Raw genomic sequence first — 15094 nt, 5'->3', positions numbered from 1 at the left:
GTATTGAAGGAGAGTGTATGGTTCCATACACCCTACGGCAGCACACACAAGATGCCGCAACATGGCGAGAGATACATCAAGCTATAAAAGGATGGAATGGAGAAAATGCTTGGGACGAATTCAAGATGATTCTACTGAGGTCTTGTTTTATCCAGAAGCCTTGTGATCCTAAAGTGAAGAAGCCTTATGCATGCAAGATCTGTGGAGAAATAGGATACACCCATGAAGAACACAAGGATGGATGCCCTCATTGTGAAGAACATCACCCGGAGGAAGAATGCCCCGCTAGGCAGGTGACTTGTTTCTTGTGTGAAGGAACAACTCATTACCCAACTCAGTGCCCAATTTTCCCCAAGGTACAAGATATTACCAAGCAGCAGAAAGAAGCCATGAAAGAAACACCCGGGGAAAGTTCAGAAGAACCTGTGATGAAGGAAGATGTTGAAGACCTCGATGGAGAAGGCCTAAACAGATCTTTCGCCCAAGCCTGCTATTCACGTGGAGAAGAAGGACACTTTCACAGTATTGCATGAAGGAAAGCCAAGAGTATCTGAGAGACTTCCCGACAGAAGAAGTGGAGTTTGATCCACAGGAAATAGAAGGATTAATCGGTACAAATAAGTCCAGCAAGAGAAAGAGAATGAATTCCCCGAACAACCTAGTTTTTGCAAAGAAGGATAAGAGCCATATTACCTATTTTGGGTGCAAGACCATAGGACATTACGCTAGTGATTGTCCAGAAAAGAAGAAAATAACCCAAGGAGGTACCAGGAAGCCCCTGATTTGTCCGACATCATTTTTTTACGCTGCAAGGAAGCAGGACATTTTGCCAGGGAATGTTCTAAATCGAGCAAAGCTTGAAGTTGAGTAGTTAAGATTTTGTTACTGGAATAAAGAATGCAATAAATTGAGAACACATTTTTATTCATTGAGGATATGGACTTGAATTATGTAATAGAAGTCTCGGAGATTGTAATGAGTTCATGAATCAAAAAATTAATGTGTAATGATTTCATATGTTTAATTGTATGAAGTGTTACTCTATTGAACACAGATGTTGACCATTTTTTAGGATATGAGAAATATGGACTATGGAAGAATTTGTGCATTTCAAGGGTGGTAGTACCCTGTGAGGACGCTTGACCCATGGAAAGGATAATGATATTTCACGGAGTGGAGTTTGGACAAAATGAGTTGGAGTTTTGTTTTTGATATGATGGATATGAAGAAAGGAAGTACTGATGGATTTAAAGTAGGTGTAATGTTGGAATATGGAACAATTGTAACTCCTAGGATGAGCTAAAATTGTACTAGCATTGAAGTAAACCATAACCCACAGGCCTAGGAGTTAACAAGGATCAAGCATACCCTTGTTGAAGAAAGAAATCTGGAGGAAGCTATGATTTCATCAGCAAATGTTTCATAGGAGATTATGAAAACTTGAGAGTTGTGAAGAAACGATAGATGTTATGTTTGGCTTGCAGAACCAATGGATTTACTCGAACCCAGTTCGAGGAGAAGAGAAATTTTTCAATGCTTGTGAGAATGCCCGAGTGTTAGAATTACGAGATACACTAAACCTTATACAAGGTAATGATCTGGGTGCAGAATGGATTGATCACCATACCGACTTACTCTTATCATTCGGTCTTGATATTGGGATGGTAAATCTAGAGTGACTTACCCATAGTAGAGAGACGACAATTTCAAAACCTTGTTTAAACCTTAGAATGGTAGTATGATCGAACCCTGTACAGGCAATCGTTGCCAAACATAGGTTATACTGATAGATTTAACCCAGACTCATTTCCTGCAGAAACCAAAAATCATTGACCACCATGAGATTTTGATAGTTTTTAGTATTGGCGATAGACCTGTCAACTAAGAAGACCCAGTCACAGGAATGGTCCTATTTTGATGAAAGAACTTGGGATTTTGAGAAAGGAGGTTATGCCCTTACCGGAAGGGCACCAGTGAAAATGTTATCCCGGAGAATATGAGAAGACCGACACCGTCAACCCAAAGGAATGCAGTACATGAGTTTTGGTCAGAAACATAAACCTGCATTTTAAGTGTGGTAACACACTGGAGCTTTCCGATTAATGGATTTGCTGGAAGACCCCCAAACCATAACCTTTTTCTTTCTAGCCTCTTCGAATATCGAGGACGAGATTCATTTTAAGTGTGGTAGTTTGTAAAATCCCAAAATTCTAAATTTTGGAATGTTATATTAAATAAATAGTTTGCTTGCCTGTTTGGTTGTTGTGTGTTTGACTGTGTGAATTTGAGTGGAAATTGAAACTTTTTAAAAGTTCAATGAGAAGGAATGAAATTAGTTACCCAAAATTTCACTTTGCATTTTGATCTCCAAGAATTCAAATTCATTTCAAATAGACAACCCTAGGGTGAAGACAACATGACTTCTTCCATTTGAAATCAAAAGTGGCATTGGACAGATTTGAATTCTTTTTTGAAAACTCTTCAAAGTCATAACTTTATGCAACTCAATGATCCTCATGAGAGAAGATGAAATGACTTCTTCAAAGATAGTTGGAAGTTTAAAAGAAACAATTTGAAAATTCCCTATGAAGTTATTTGAAACCCACCTTCATTTTGAAGTTATTTCAATTTTCGATTTCAAATTCCCAGAAAGTTATTCAAAATAAAGAGAGGAGCAATATGACACTCCATACCAGGGGCAAATTTGAAATACATTTGAATGAGGAAAAAAAGAAAAGATTTGGACGTGGTTTGAAATTCAAATTCAAATCCGTTTAGGAGTTATTTGGTTTTCATTCATATTATTTTTCTCCAAAAATAAAATATATGGAAATAAGGGTAAAATGATTCTTCAATGTAAAATTAGGAGAAAATAGGTTTGAAATCATTTTAGTATTTTAAAAATGATTTTTATTCGGTTTTATTGCAACAGCAGCACTGTTTGGTTTTTTGAATTTTTGTTTATTTTATTTGCAAATGAAAATATGTTCATGTTTTAGGATTTGTATTTTTGAACATTTTGATATATTACATGCCTATATAAAGATTTTATTTATTTGGTTTCTTTCTCTTTTTTCTTCTCTGTTTAAAAAAGAAAAAGGGAAAGCGTTTTCTTTTTGAATAGGGCGAGCCAGCGCCAGCCAACCCACCCAGTCAGCGTCTTCCGCCCATGGCCCAGCTAGCGCCGCGAAGTGGTACACTGCGGTCGCCCGCACGCCTCCCTCTCTCGCCCGCTCGCCCTCGCTCGCTGTCAAGCGGGCCCCGCGCCCTTCTTCAACCTCTTGCGCAAGAATTGGGACAGATGGTTCCTCACGCACGGCAGCCCCTGTTCCATATCAAATCCTCATTGTTTCGACCTGATTTCTTGTGCCTTGCGCACGCCCGCCTCCCTATAAATAATGCTCTTCCTCTCCTCTGCTGATTTCCGCAAAAACCGGCAGCTCCCGTACCCTAGAGCACCCGATCGATCTCGCCGGAGTTCTCGCCCGAAGCTTCTATCGCCGGCCGATTTGGTCACCACTGAAGGTTCCCCGAGTCCCTCCGCTCCTCTGTTCGCTCCTCCTCAATGCGCCGCATCTCCCTGACCTTTTCAATCTCGCAGACTCGTGCCGGACCAAGCTTCCCAAGCTCTCCTGAAGTTCGCTCTCGTCGCCACCGTCGTCCTAGACCGACGCGGCCTCCATCATCGGACGCACCACCCCGCGTCGAGCCTCCCCAAGAATTCGCTCGACGTCGACGAGCCCTGGAGCTGCCGCCTCTTCGCGTCCGACGCCGCTCCGCCGCTGTCTTCTTCCCTGCCGGCGAGGCCACCGCTGTAAGACGCCGTCGCCATCTCCCGTCCATTAGTTCTCATAGCAACAGTCCTGATTAGATCTAGGTTCTTTTTTTCTTTGAATCATTATCTTTTATGTTGCGGGCGTTCGTTTGTTTAGCCCCGCAGCAAACACCCCTTGGCCGTCAGATCAAGATCTAATCGCCTATGTTAGATCTGATTTTTTTTATTTTTTTTACTCACTGAATCAGTTTCGTTAAGTTTCGGCCGAGCGCCTTATAGCGTTGGATCGCCCAACAGTATAGCCCAGTTACAGCCCGATAAGTACCACTCGTTTGTTCTGTTTTATGTATTTATTTTCGTTCTGGGTTTTTTAAAACAGAATTGTTCTGTTTTTAGGAATTCAATATCTTTTATTTTATAGGTCCGAATTTAGTGATTCTTTTTGCATTAGTTTTATAATTTCTTGAAGTTTCTGATGTTGCACTTAGTTTTCAAATTTGATTAGTTTAAATTTGAATTATTTCAAATATGCTTCAAACACTGTTTTGGCTCTAGTTTGAATTCTAGAATCGCTTTTTGATTAATTCTTCGTGCTCCTGGTCACTTATGGTTTTGCCTAGCAGTAGGTTTGATTTTGTAAAATTTAGGATTATTTTAAATTAGTATTTTAGGCAAAACAGTATTGTTTTACATAGTTTAGTGTTATTTACTTTTCCCTCAATATTTATTTGTTTTTACCTAAAAACTTTTTTGTCTTTTTGAAAAAATTAGTTTTGTTTTCGTTATGAACAATAGACACTTTTATTTTATTTTAAAATTTTATTTTCTTTAGTTTTGTGTGTAAACTTGTATTGGTCATAGTTAGAGTTTTATAGTAGCTTTTTATTTGTTTCTTTTTGCAAATAAAATTTTCTGAAAAATACTTTCTGTTAACTTAGTTGTTCTGTTAATTTACTAGTTTAGTATTTTATTTTGCTGTTAAGTTTTATGTAGGACAAAAACTATTTTTATTATTTGTAGTAAAGTCTTTGACTTTTCCTTAGTAGTTTTTCTCATAGTTTTCCTTGAAGTTCCTTGGATTTTATTTGGGTTTTATTAATTCATTAATTTGTTGTTTATTAATAATTATGATTGCTAGAAATTGTTTGCTAGAATGATTGCTTAAGTGAATGCAATGTTTGGCTATATAGATTTTCTTCGGAGAGTGATGAATAGTACTATAATGATTTCTCTCTCTGAGAGCGATATAATCTTCATCAAGTATTACCAGGCAAGTTGACTTTGACCATAATAATCATACCTAAGTTTTATTGCATCTAGTGTCACCATTCATAATCCCTCCTGTAGTGATATTGATTTCTTGTAGTTGAGTAGAATGCATGAGGTAGGAACCCATCTCCATGTTATCAAGCCCGGGATGCTATATAGATTTAATGATACGTTATAGTAGACGGAGTTTGGTATGAGTGCACGAGAGTGGTGTGAAGAAGGACGATTCTACGTCACTGACGACAACTCCATGATGGCATCTACAAGGACTGCATCTTCAAGGCCTCAAGACTTCAAGACTCGGGACAAGAATTCAATATACCTCTGGGTGGAGAATGGTTAAGAATGGTACATTGGTGCGCCCAGTAGTCAGTGATACCGGAGAAGCGTCGTGATATCATGCGGAAAGCTCCACCCAGGCTCAAAGAGACAGAAGAATACTTCATGCCCGGAAGCTTACGTACTTGGTTGACCTAGTTGTGACTCTGGTTGGGACGGTGCTAACAGATGTAGAACTACGGTAGGATTGGATGGGCACCGGACAGTGGTTAGAGGAACTCTATGGAAGACCATGTTTCAATCCTCATGTTCTCAAACAACCTGAAGTGCGAGGACGACAAGGGATGGGTCGGAACTTGCGGGTAAAGTGCACAACACTCTGCAGAGTTAAAACCTTATCGACTAGCCGTTTCCCCGGTTACGGACAATTTGAGCGTCTGGACTTGGATCTATCTCGAAACTCTCAACACAGGACTGATAAGTTAATTGTGGCCAACTTATGATGATTTGGGATGTGAGACATCGGTTGGCAGAACCATGTCATAGTAGAGAACTTTGTAGTACAGACTCCTGATATTCCTTTGATGTAGGAAAAATAAAACCAGCTTTTACGCAAACAGAACTCAGACACAGAGCCTCAAATCCTTATTGCATATAGTATAGTTTTATCATCTGTTTTTCTTACAGTGATCTTGTCGGTACATCCAATGTGCTGACCTACACGGCTTCAACGTATCATGTTGCAGGATTATTTCTACAACGAGAGAGTTTCGTTGTTGGGTTATGGTATACACTTAACCTGCCGATGGCGTTGATGGGACTCCACACCCGATTGACTGTTTCCGCTGAGACTTATTAGGTATATATCAGTTTTACGTTATTTATAAATGTGATTGCACTTTGATATATACATTGATGTACTGTGCGTGCCAGCATACTGATCTAGGGATGGCACAGATACACAGACGCTTGACCATTTGTGGTCGGGTCGCTACAACTCTATAGGTCACTTCTATCCCAATGGAAGAATTGTCTGGATGACCAAAGGAGTGAAGTACCAATCTAGCGTGCTTGAGTGGGCAACATTGCTTGGTGTGCCCAAAGTTGATTAAGATGACATCAATGTGTATGCTAAGCTAAAGATGGACCACAATTCCATGGCTAACATGTACCGGAGATACCTGAGAAGTACAAGGACTCTCACAAGCTTGGCTCCGTTTATCATTTATTGGCAGGACTTGCTACCTCCAACACTATCATGAGGCATACTTTGATGCACAAGTCAGGTGATGGGAGGATGGTTCGAGGTCACTCCGTTAATATGTTGCATCCTATTGATCAACATGAGAAGTTCAAAGTCATGGATCTCATTGTGGAAACAATCAATAGGACAGTTGCTGATCAGAAAAGGTATTGTGGGTTTGCCCCTCATATTCAGATTCTTATCAACTCCAAGGGTGCAAACAAGAAATTTCCATTGGATCATGAGCGTTTGCCACTTCGGCCAGAGCTTGAGGACAACACTGTTACGATAGATCCATCCCATCCTACCTCAGTCGCAGCTCGGGCAAGTGCAGAGGCTGCAAGGGCTTCAGCACCTAGTGCTTCCTCAGCTCCATTACTCAAGATCGATCAAATGCAATATCTCATTCAAGCTACTCAGAGGATCGAGCGAAGTCTGGCCAACCTCGCAGAGAACCAGAAGAGTCTTGAGAGGATTGTAGAGACTAAATTTCATGACTGGATATCAAGGTGATAGAATTTCAGTCCACAGTTGAGAGCCTCAAGAAGGAAGTGGATGAAGCCAAGGCACGAGCTTCTAGTCACTACTGCAGGATGCTGCTAACGCAACACTACGATCAAAGACCCTTTGACGAAACTGTGTGCGATGCATTAATCACAAACGGTGATGTAAAATAACCATAAAAAAGATGCAAAATGTTTGTGATGAATGATACATCAAACATGGTTCTGATTTTAGTTGCGTGTGCGATGCGGGGCATACGGTTGATTCATACGAACTGTTTGCGATGAGATAGAACAACAGAAACGGGCAGCCAGACCAAGGTGTGTGTGCGATATACGGCATACAGTTCGCTTTGATGAACCATTTCCGATGATCAAGGTGAACACAAACGATTCGGCGTAACAAGATAAACAGAGATAACAAATTAATATGAGCGAACGGGAACAAAGATATATACGGTCTGCTTAATTTAGTCCTTCTTATTATTGTTGTTGTTGTTGGCTGGCCCCGCGACATTGTCTTGGCGAGGACGCTTCTTGCCGCTGACCGTTGGCTTTTTATCGCCGCCGCCGTCACCATCGTCGTTGATGTCGTCGTCCTCCTCCTCATCATCGTCGTCCTCTTCTTCGTCCTCCTACGGCTCCTCGTCCGTCTGGTTGTCGTTTGACGACTCCGGAGGCGGCGTCCCTTCCATGATCCGGATATAATCGAGGTCTGGGGTCGACGCCAGACTCATGGAAGACGAGTGGGATGATTCCGATGACTTATCATCGGGCGCCAGACTGTTGGCCGAACTGTCATCCTCGCCGTCGCTCGACATGGCTGCGGTCGTATAAAAACCACGAGAAAGTGAGATTGTAGAGTGTGTGCAAGTGGGGACGATGAAGATGGTGGACACTTAAGCGGGATATGCAGATAAGAGGAAATGCCAATTGAAGCGGGGGTTGACGTATTATCTAACCATTGATATAATCAACCGCAATTATTTGTACCCAGTCGCTCCAAATTCCCGGGGTTGCGCAGTTCCCAATGTGATAATTTATTACGCACACGCGTTGGAGTGTCCAAATATGAAACAAGCATTTTTCATAGTACTTCTACTCCCTCCATACCGACGACCTAGGTGGGGGAAAATGACATAACTTGATGATTACTCCCTCCGTCCCAAAATAAGTGACTCAACATTGCACTAACTTTAGTACAAAGTTGAGTCACTTATTTTGGGACGGAGGGAATATTTGGTAATCAATACCATTGTGTGCAGAGAATTGACCATTGCATGCATGTTATGCTAAGTAGTCTGAAGTCATTGAATGCATACTGGTTGCAGTACTCCTATTGGTTGATTTCTTTTTTCAGGACAAAAACAAGGAACGAGTTTTGGGATTATGCACTGGTGCCGGTACGAATGGACTAGGACAGTTGGCAAGCAATACATTGAGCTCTTATTATTGATGAAGCCAATAATAATCAAACTACAAAGGAAATGAAAAAAAGACAAAGGAAAATATCTGCATGAATCTTCGCGTAACATCAATCGCATAGGACCTAGATGTGTGATGTCTGCTAGAACTACGTCGGTATTCCCCAAAGAGGAAGGGATGATGCAGCACAACAACGGTAGGTATTTCCCTCAGTGATGAGACCAAGGTTATCGAACCAGTAGGAGAACCAAGCAACACTACGTAAACAGCACCTGCACACAAATAAGAAATACTCGCAACCCGACGTGTTAAGGGGTTGTCAATCCCTTTCGAGTAACGGCGCCAGAAATTGGCAAAAGGACGGGATAAAGCTGTAACAGATTGAATAAATAGATCGTAAATATGATAAAGTGCAGCAAGGTATTTTTGTATTTTTGGTTTAATAGATCTGAAAATAAAAGCAAATAAAAATAGATCGTGAAGGCAAATATAATAAAGAAGAGACCCCGGGGCCGTAGATTTCACTAGTGGCTTCTCTCAAGAAAAGTAGCAAATGGTGGGTAAACGAATTACTGTTGGGCAATTGATAGAACTTCAAATAATCATGACGATATCCAGGCAATGATCATTATATAGGCATCACGTCCAAGATTAGTAGACCAATTCCTGCCTGCATCTACTACTGTTACTCCACACATTGACCGCTATCCAGCATGCATCTAGTGTATTAAGTTCATGGAGAAACGAAGTAATGCAATAAGAACGATGACATGGTGTAGATAAGATCTATTTATGTAGAAATAGACCCCATCTTGTTATCCTTAATAGCAACGATACATACATGTCGGTTCCCCTTTTGTCACTAGGATCAAGCACCGTAAGATCGAACCTATTACAAAGCACCTCTTCCCATTGCAATATAAATAGATCAAGCTGGCCAAACAAACCCCAAATATCGGAGAAAAATAAGAGGCTATAAGCAATCATGCATAGAAGAGATCAAAGAAGACTCAAATAACTTTCACGGATAAAAACATAGATCTGATCATAAACTCAAAGTTCATCGGATCCCATCAAACACACTGCAAAAAGAGTTACATCATATGGATCTCCAAGAGACCACAGTATTGAGAATCAAAACAGAGAGAGGAAGCCATCTAGCTACTAACTACGGACCAGTAGGTTTACAAAGAACTACTCACGCATCATCGGAGAGGTGCCAATGGATATGATGAACCCCTCTGTGATGGTGTATAGATTGGATCTGGTGGTTCTGGAACTTGCGGTGGCTGGAATTGATTTTCGTCGACTCCGCTAGGGTTTCTAGAATGTTGGGGTATTTATAGAGCAAAGAGGCTGTGCGGGAGGCCACCGAGGTGGGCACAACCCACCAGGGCACACCTGGGCCTCCAGGCGCGCCCTGGTGTCTTGTGCTCACCTCGGGTTCCCTCTTCGGTACTTCTTTGGCCCGCTGGATGTCTTCTGGCCCAAAAAATCCACAAAAAGTTTCGCTGCGTTTGGACTCCGTTTGGTACAGATTTCCTACGATGTAAAAAACATGCAGAAAACAGCAACTCGCACTGGGCACTATGTCAATAGGTTAGTACCAAAAAATGATATGAAATGATTGTAAAACATTCAAGAATGATAATATAACAGCATGGAACAATAAAAAATTATAGATATGTTGGAGACGTATCAGCATCTCCAAGCTTAATTCCTGCTCGTCCTCGAGTAGGTAAATGATAAAACAGAATTTTTGATGTGGAATGCTGCCTAACATGTTCATTATCACATATTCTTTTCTTTATAGCATGGACATTTGGACTTTTACATGGTTCAAAGCAATAGTCTAGTTTTGACATAATAATTTCAATACTCAAGCATATCAACAAGCAACCATGTCTTCGAAATATCAACGCTAAAATAAGTTATCCCTAGCCCATTATGCTCAATCATTGATCCATTCATGAAACACATTCGCATATTAGCTACACCCAATGCTCAAATACGATCATAGTGCCCCTTAGTTGGTGCTTTATAAGAAAAGATGAAGACTCAAATAAAAAGTAAAAATTGCATAAAGTAAGAGAAAGGCCCTTCGCGGAGGGAAGTAGGGATCTGTAGAGGTGCCAGAGCTCAGAGCGAAAAAGATAGAGATAAAACATTTTGGGAGGCATGCTTTTCCTATCAACGAGAACGATCGAGTAGTTCCCAATACTTTACATGCTAGATATATCATAGGCTGTTCCCAAACAAAAATTAAGTTTATTCCTTTTTCAACCATACTTTCACTTTCCATGGCTGGCCGTATCCACGGGTGCTTTCCATACCAACACTTTCCAAGGAATTTATTATTTGACAACATAAAGTAAATTCATTTTTCATCTCGGCATTGGGCATCCCTAATACCTTTGCCTTACTCTCGTGCAATGACAAGTGAATAAACACTCATCGCGAGAATAACATATCTAGCATGGAAATATATTAGCCACCGCCTACCGTTTCATGAGCGGTACGAGCACACAAAAGAGAAATTTATTTTGAAAATTAGAGATGGCACATACAAATTTTCTTAGGACGGCAAAAGAATACCGCATATAGGTAGGTATGGTGGACTAATGTGGCAAAACTGGTTTAAATGATTTTGGATGCACAAGTAGTGATCATACTTAGTGCAAAATGAAGGCTAGCAAAAGATTGAGAAGCAACCAACCAAGAAATGAAAAACCTCGTAAGCGAGCATTAAGCATAATTAACACTGAATAATGCACCACAAGTAGGATGTAATTTCATTGCATAGCTAGTGACTTCCGTGCTTGCATAGGGAATCACAAACCTTAACACGAATATTCTTACTAAAGCATAATTACTCATCAACATGACTCGCATATCACATCATCATATCTCAACTATTACGAGGAACCAAGTTTATTTTTTCCAATGATCTTCATGAAAGTTTTTATTATATCCTTCTTGGATATCTATCACTTTGGGACTAATTTTCATGTGTTGCTTTTGATAAACTCAAATAAATATAGGTGAAGATCATGAGCATAATATTTCTTTCTATCAAATTAATTTAAGTGAAGCAAGAGAGAATTTCTTAAAAAATTCACTAACTCTCAAATAAATCTAAGTGAAGCATGAGAGCATTTCTTCAAAAATACTAAAGCACACCGTGCTCAAAAAGATATAAGTGAAGCACTAGAGCAATTCCATAGCTCGAAAAGATTTAAGTGAAGCATAGATAGCAATTCTAACAAGTCATGGCATAATTTTGGCTCTCTCAAATAGGTGTGTCCAGCAAGGATTCAAGACTTAAAACAAAAAAAGCAAAACAAGCAAAGACTCATATCATACAAGATGCTCCAAGCAAAACTCATAGTATGTGACGAATAAAAATATTGTTCCGAGTAAAATACTGATGGTCGTTATAAGAAAGAGGGGATGCCACTCGGGCATCCCCAAGCTTAGTTGCTTGCTTCTCTTTGGATAATAGCTTGGGATGCCATGGGCATCCCCAAGCTTAGGCTCTTCTTACTCCTTATTCCTTCATCCATCATAATATCACCCAAAACTTGAAAACTTCAATCACACAAAACTCAACAAAACCTTCGTGAGATCCGTTAATATAAGAAAGCAAATCACTACTATAAGTACTGTAGCAAATCCATTCTTATTTTATTCTTGCATTATATCTACTGTATTCCAACTTTTCTATGGCGAAAACTCTTCAAAGAAAACCATAGAATCATCAAAACAAGCACACAACGCAAAGAAAACAGAATCTGTCAAAAACAGAACAGTCTGTAGCAATCTGGATATTTCGAATACTTCTGTAACTCCAAAAGTTCTGAACAATTAGGACCACGTGAGAAATTTGAATATTAATCTTCTGCAAAAAGAATTGGTATTTTATCACGCTTCTGTGATTTTTAATAATTCTGTGACTGGTGTGCAAAGTTTATGTTTTTCACCAAGATCAAATCAACCATCACCCAACATAATCCTAAAGACTTTGCTTGGCACAAACACTAATTAAAACACAGAAAGCAAAAGGCAAAAATAAATTTTATTCATTAGGTTGCCTCCCAACAAGCGCTATCGTTTTACGCCCCTAGCTAGGCATAAAGCAAGGATCTACGTATTGTCATTTTTGTTTCTAGATCCATAAGATGCCCTCATGATTGATTCATATGGTGGCCTAATTCTTGTTCTAGGGAAGTGATCCATACCCTTCCGTAGTGGAAATTGAAATTTAATATTGCCTTCTTTCATATCAATCACGGCACCAATAGTACGTAAAAACGGTCTACCAAGAATAATTGGACAAGACAGATTGCAATCAATATCAAGAACAATAAGATTTGCAAGAAAAAGAACATCATTAATTCTTCCCATGGCTTTTTAATAGTAGAATCCGCCAAGTGCAAATTTTGAGAACACTCTTCAATATCGGTAAGACCAAGCACATCACATAAAGATTTTGGAATTGTGGAAACACTAGCACCCAAGTCACATAAAGCAAAACACTCATGATTTTTAATCTTGACTTTGATGGTAGGTTCCCATTCATCTTGTAATTTTCTAGGAATTGAAACTTCTAATTCCAACTTTTCTTCCAAAGCTTTCATCAAGCCATCAACAATATGTTTAGTAAAAGCATTATTTTGTTCATAAGCATGGGGTGAATTTATCATGGATTGCAACAAAGAAATACAATCAATCAAAGAGCAACTATCATAATTAAAGTCTTTGTAATAAAAAAGAGTGGGCACATCACTAGTTAAAGTTTTGACCTCTTCAAACCCACTTTTATCAATTCTCTCAACATGATTTTCACCCTCTGAATTATCGGGACGCCTTCGAGATAAAGTTGACTCTTCTCCAGTGCCTTTTTCATCAGTCTTAATTTTACTAAATAAAGAATCAATAGAAGAAACACCGATCATTTTAATATCTTTATCACTTTTATCTTCTAAAGAGATTGGTTTAGCGGCCATTTGATTTACTAGGGTAGCTTGTGCATCGGATATTTTTCCTAGCTAACTTTCAGCAAAAGCGTACTTAGATTAGAGATTGAAAACTTCTCTACTGATATCATCAAGTTGTTTTGTTATAGCATCTAGCACAACGGAGTGCTCCTTCAGTTCTTCGGTAAAATATTTATTGTGCTCAAATTGTGTAGTCATATATTCCTTAGTAATTTTCTCAATTTCAAGAAAAATATTGGGGTAAGGAACATCATAATATTTTCTTCGAGGCATCATGACTACGCAAACAAGAAAGCAAGAAAAATGGATCTGACGAGAAAAACGGCGAACAAAAAAAGAGGGCGAATAAAACGGCAAATTTTTGTGAAGTGGGGGAGAGGAAAACGAGAGGAAAATGGCAAATAATGTAAATTGCAAGGAGATGAGATTTGTGATTAGGAACCTGGTAGATGTTGATGATGTCTCTCGGCAATAGCGCCAGAAATTCCTTTTGATGTCTACTAGAACTACGTCGGTATTTCCCCAAAGAGGAAGCGATGATGCAACACAACAACGGTAGGTATTTCCCTCAGTGATGATCCAAGGTTATCGAACCAGTAGGAGAACCAAGCAACACCACGTAAACAACACCTGCACACAAATAACAAGTACTCGCAACCCGACATGTTAAAGGGGTTGTCAATCCCTTTCGGGTAACGGCGCCAGAAATTGGCAAAAGGACGGGATAAAGTTGTAACAGATTGAATAAATAGATTGCAAATAAGATAAAGTGCAGCAAGGTATTTTTGTATTTTTGGTTTAATATATCTGAAAATAAAAGCAAATAAAAATAGATCCCGAAGGCAAATATAATAAAGAAGAGACCCCGGGGCCGTAGAATTCACTAGTGGCTTCTCTCGAGAAAAATAGCAAACGGTGGGTAAACAAATTACCATTGGGCAATTGATAGAACTTCAAATAATCATGAAAATATCCAGGCCATGATCATTATATAGGCATCACGTCCAAGATTAGTAGACTGACTCCTGCCTGCATCTACTACTATTACTCCACACATCGACTGCTATCCAGCATGCATCTAGTGTATTAAGTTCATGGAGAAACGGAGTAATACAATAAGAATGATGCCATGATGTAAAAAGATCTATTGATGTAAAAATAGACCCCATCTTGTTATCCTTAATAGCAACAATACATACGTGTCGGTTCCCCTTCTGTCACTGGGATCAAGCACCATAAGATCGAACCCATTACAAAGCACCTCTGCTCATTGCAAGATAAATAGATCAAGTTGGCCAAACAAAACCCAAATATTGGAGAAGAAATACGAGGCTATAAGCAATCATACATATAAGAGATCAAATAATACTCAAATAACTTTCATGGATAAAAACATAGCTCTGATCATAAATATCAGAGAAGAAATACGAGGCTATAAGCAATGATTGTAAAACATCCAAGAATGATAATATAACATCATGGAACAATAAAAAATTATAGATACATTGGAGACGTATGAATGTGCATTACTTAGAGCACATCTAGATGTGCTTTAGCAATACTGTCAAACAAAACCCCTAATCATCAGTGCAAACAGCGCATA

General features: G+C 39.4%; 1 long non-coding RNA gene across 1 annotated transcript; it reads left to right on the top strand.

Moving 5' to 3' along the window:
* The first annotated feature begins 3324 nt into the window (after positions 1 to 3324).
* On the top strand, positions 3325 to 4034 carry LOC123049210 (uncharacterized). The gene is made up of 2 exons (XR_006423479.1): positions 3325 to 3525; positions 3602 to 4034. It is a non-coding gene; the product is annotated as an uncharacterized lncRNA (long non-coding RNA).
* The last annotated feature ends 11060 nt before the right edge of the window (positions 4035 to 15094 follow it).

This window comes from Triticum aestivum, chromosome 2D, assembly GCF_018294505.1.
Source record: "Triticum aestivum cultivar Chinese Spring chromosome 2D, IWGSC CS RefSeq v2.1, whole genome shotgun sequence".
Classification (NCBI taxonomy): Eukaryota; Viridiplantae; Streptophyta; class Magnoliopsida; order Poales; family Poaceae; genus Triticum; species Triticum aestivum.
Note: the sequence above shows the minus strand (reverse complement) of the source record. Positions and strands in the feature narration are given on the sequence as shown.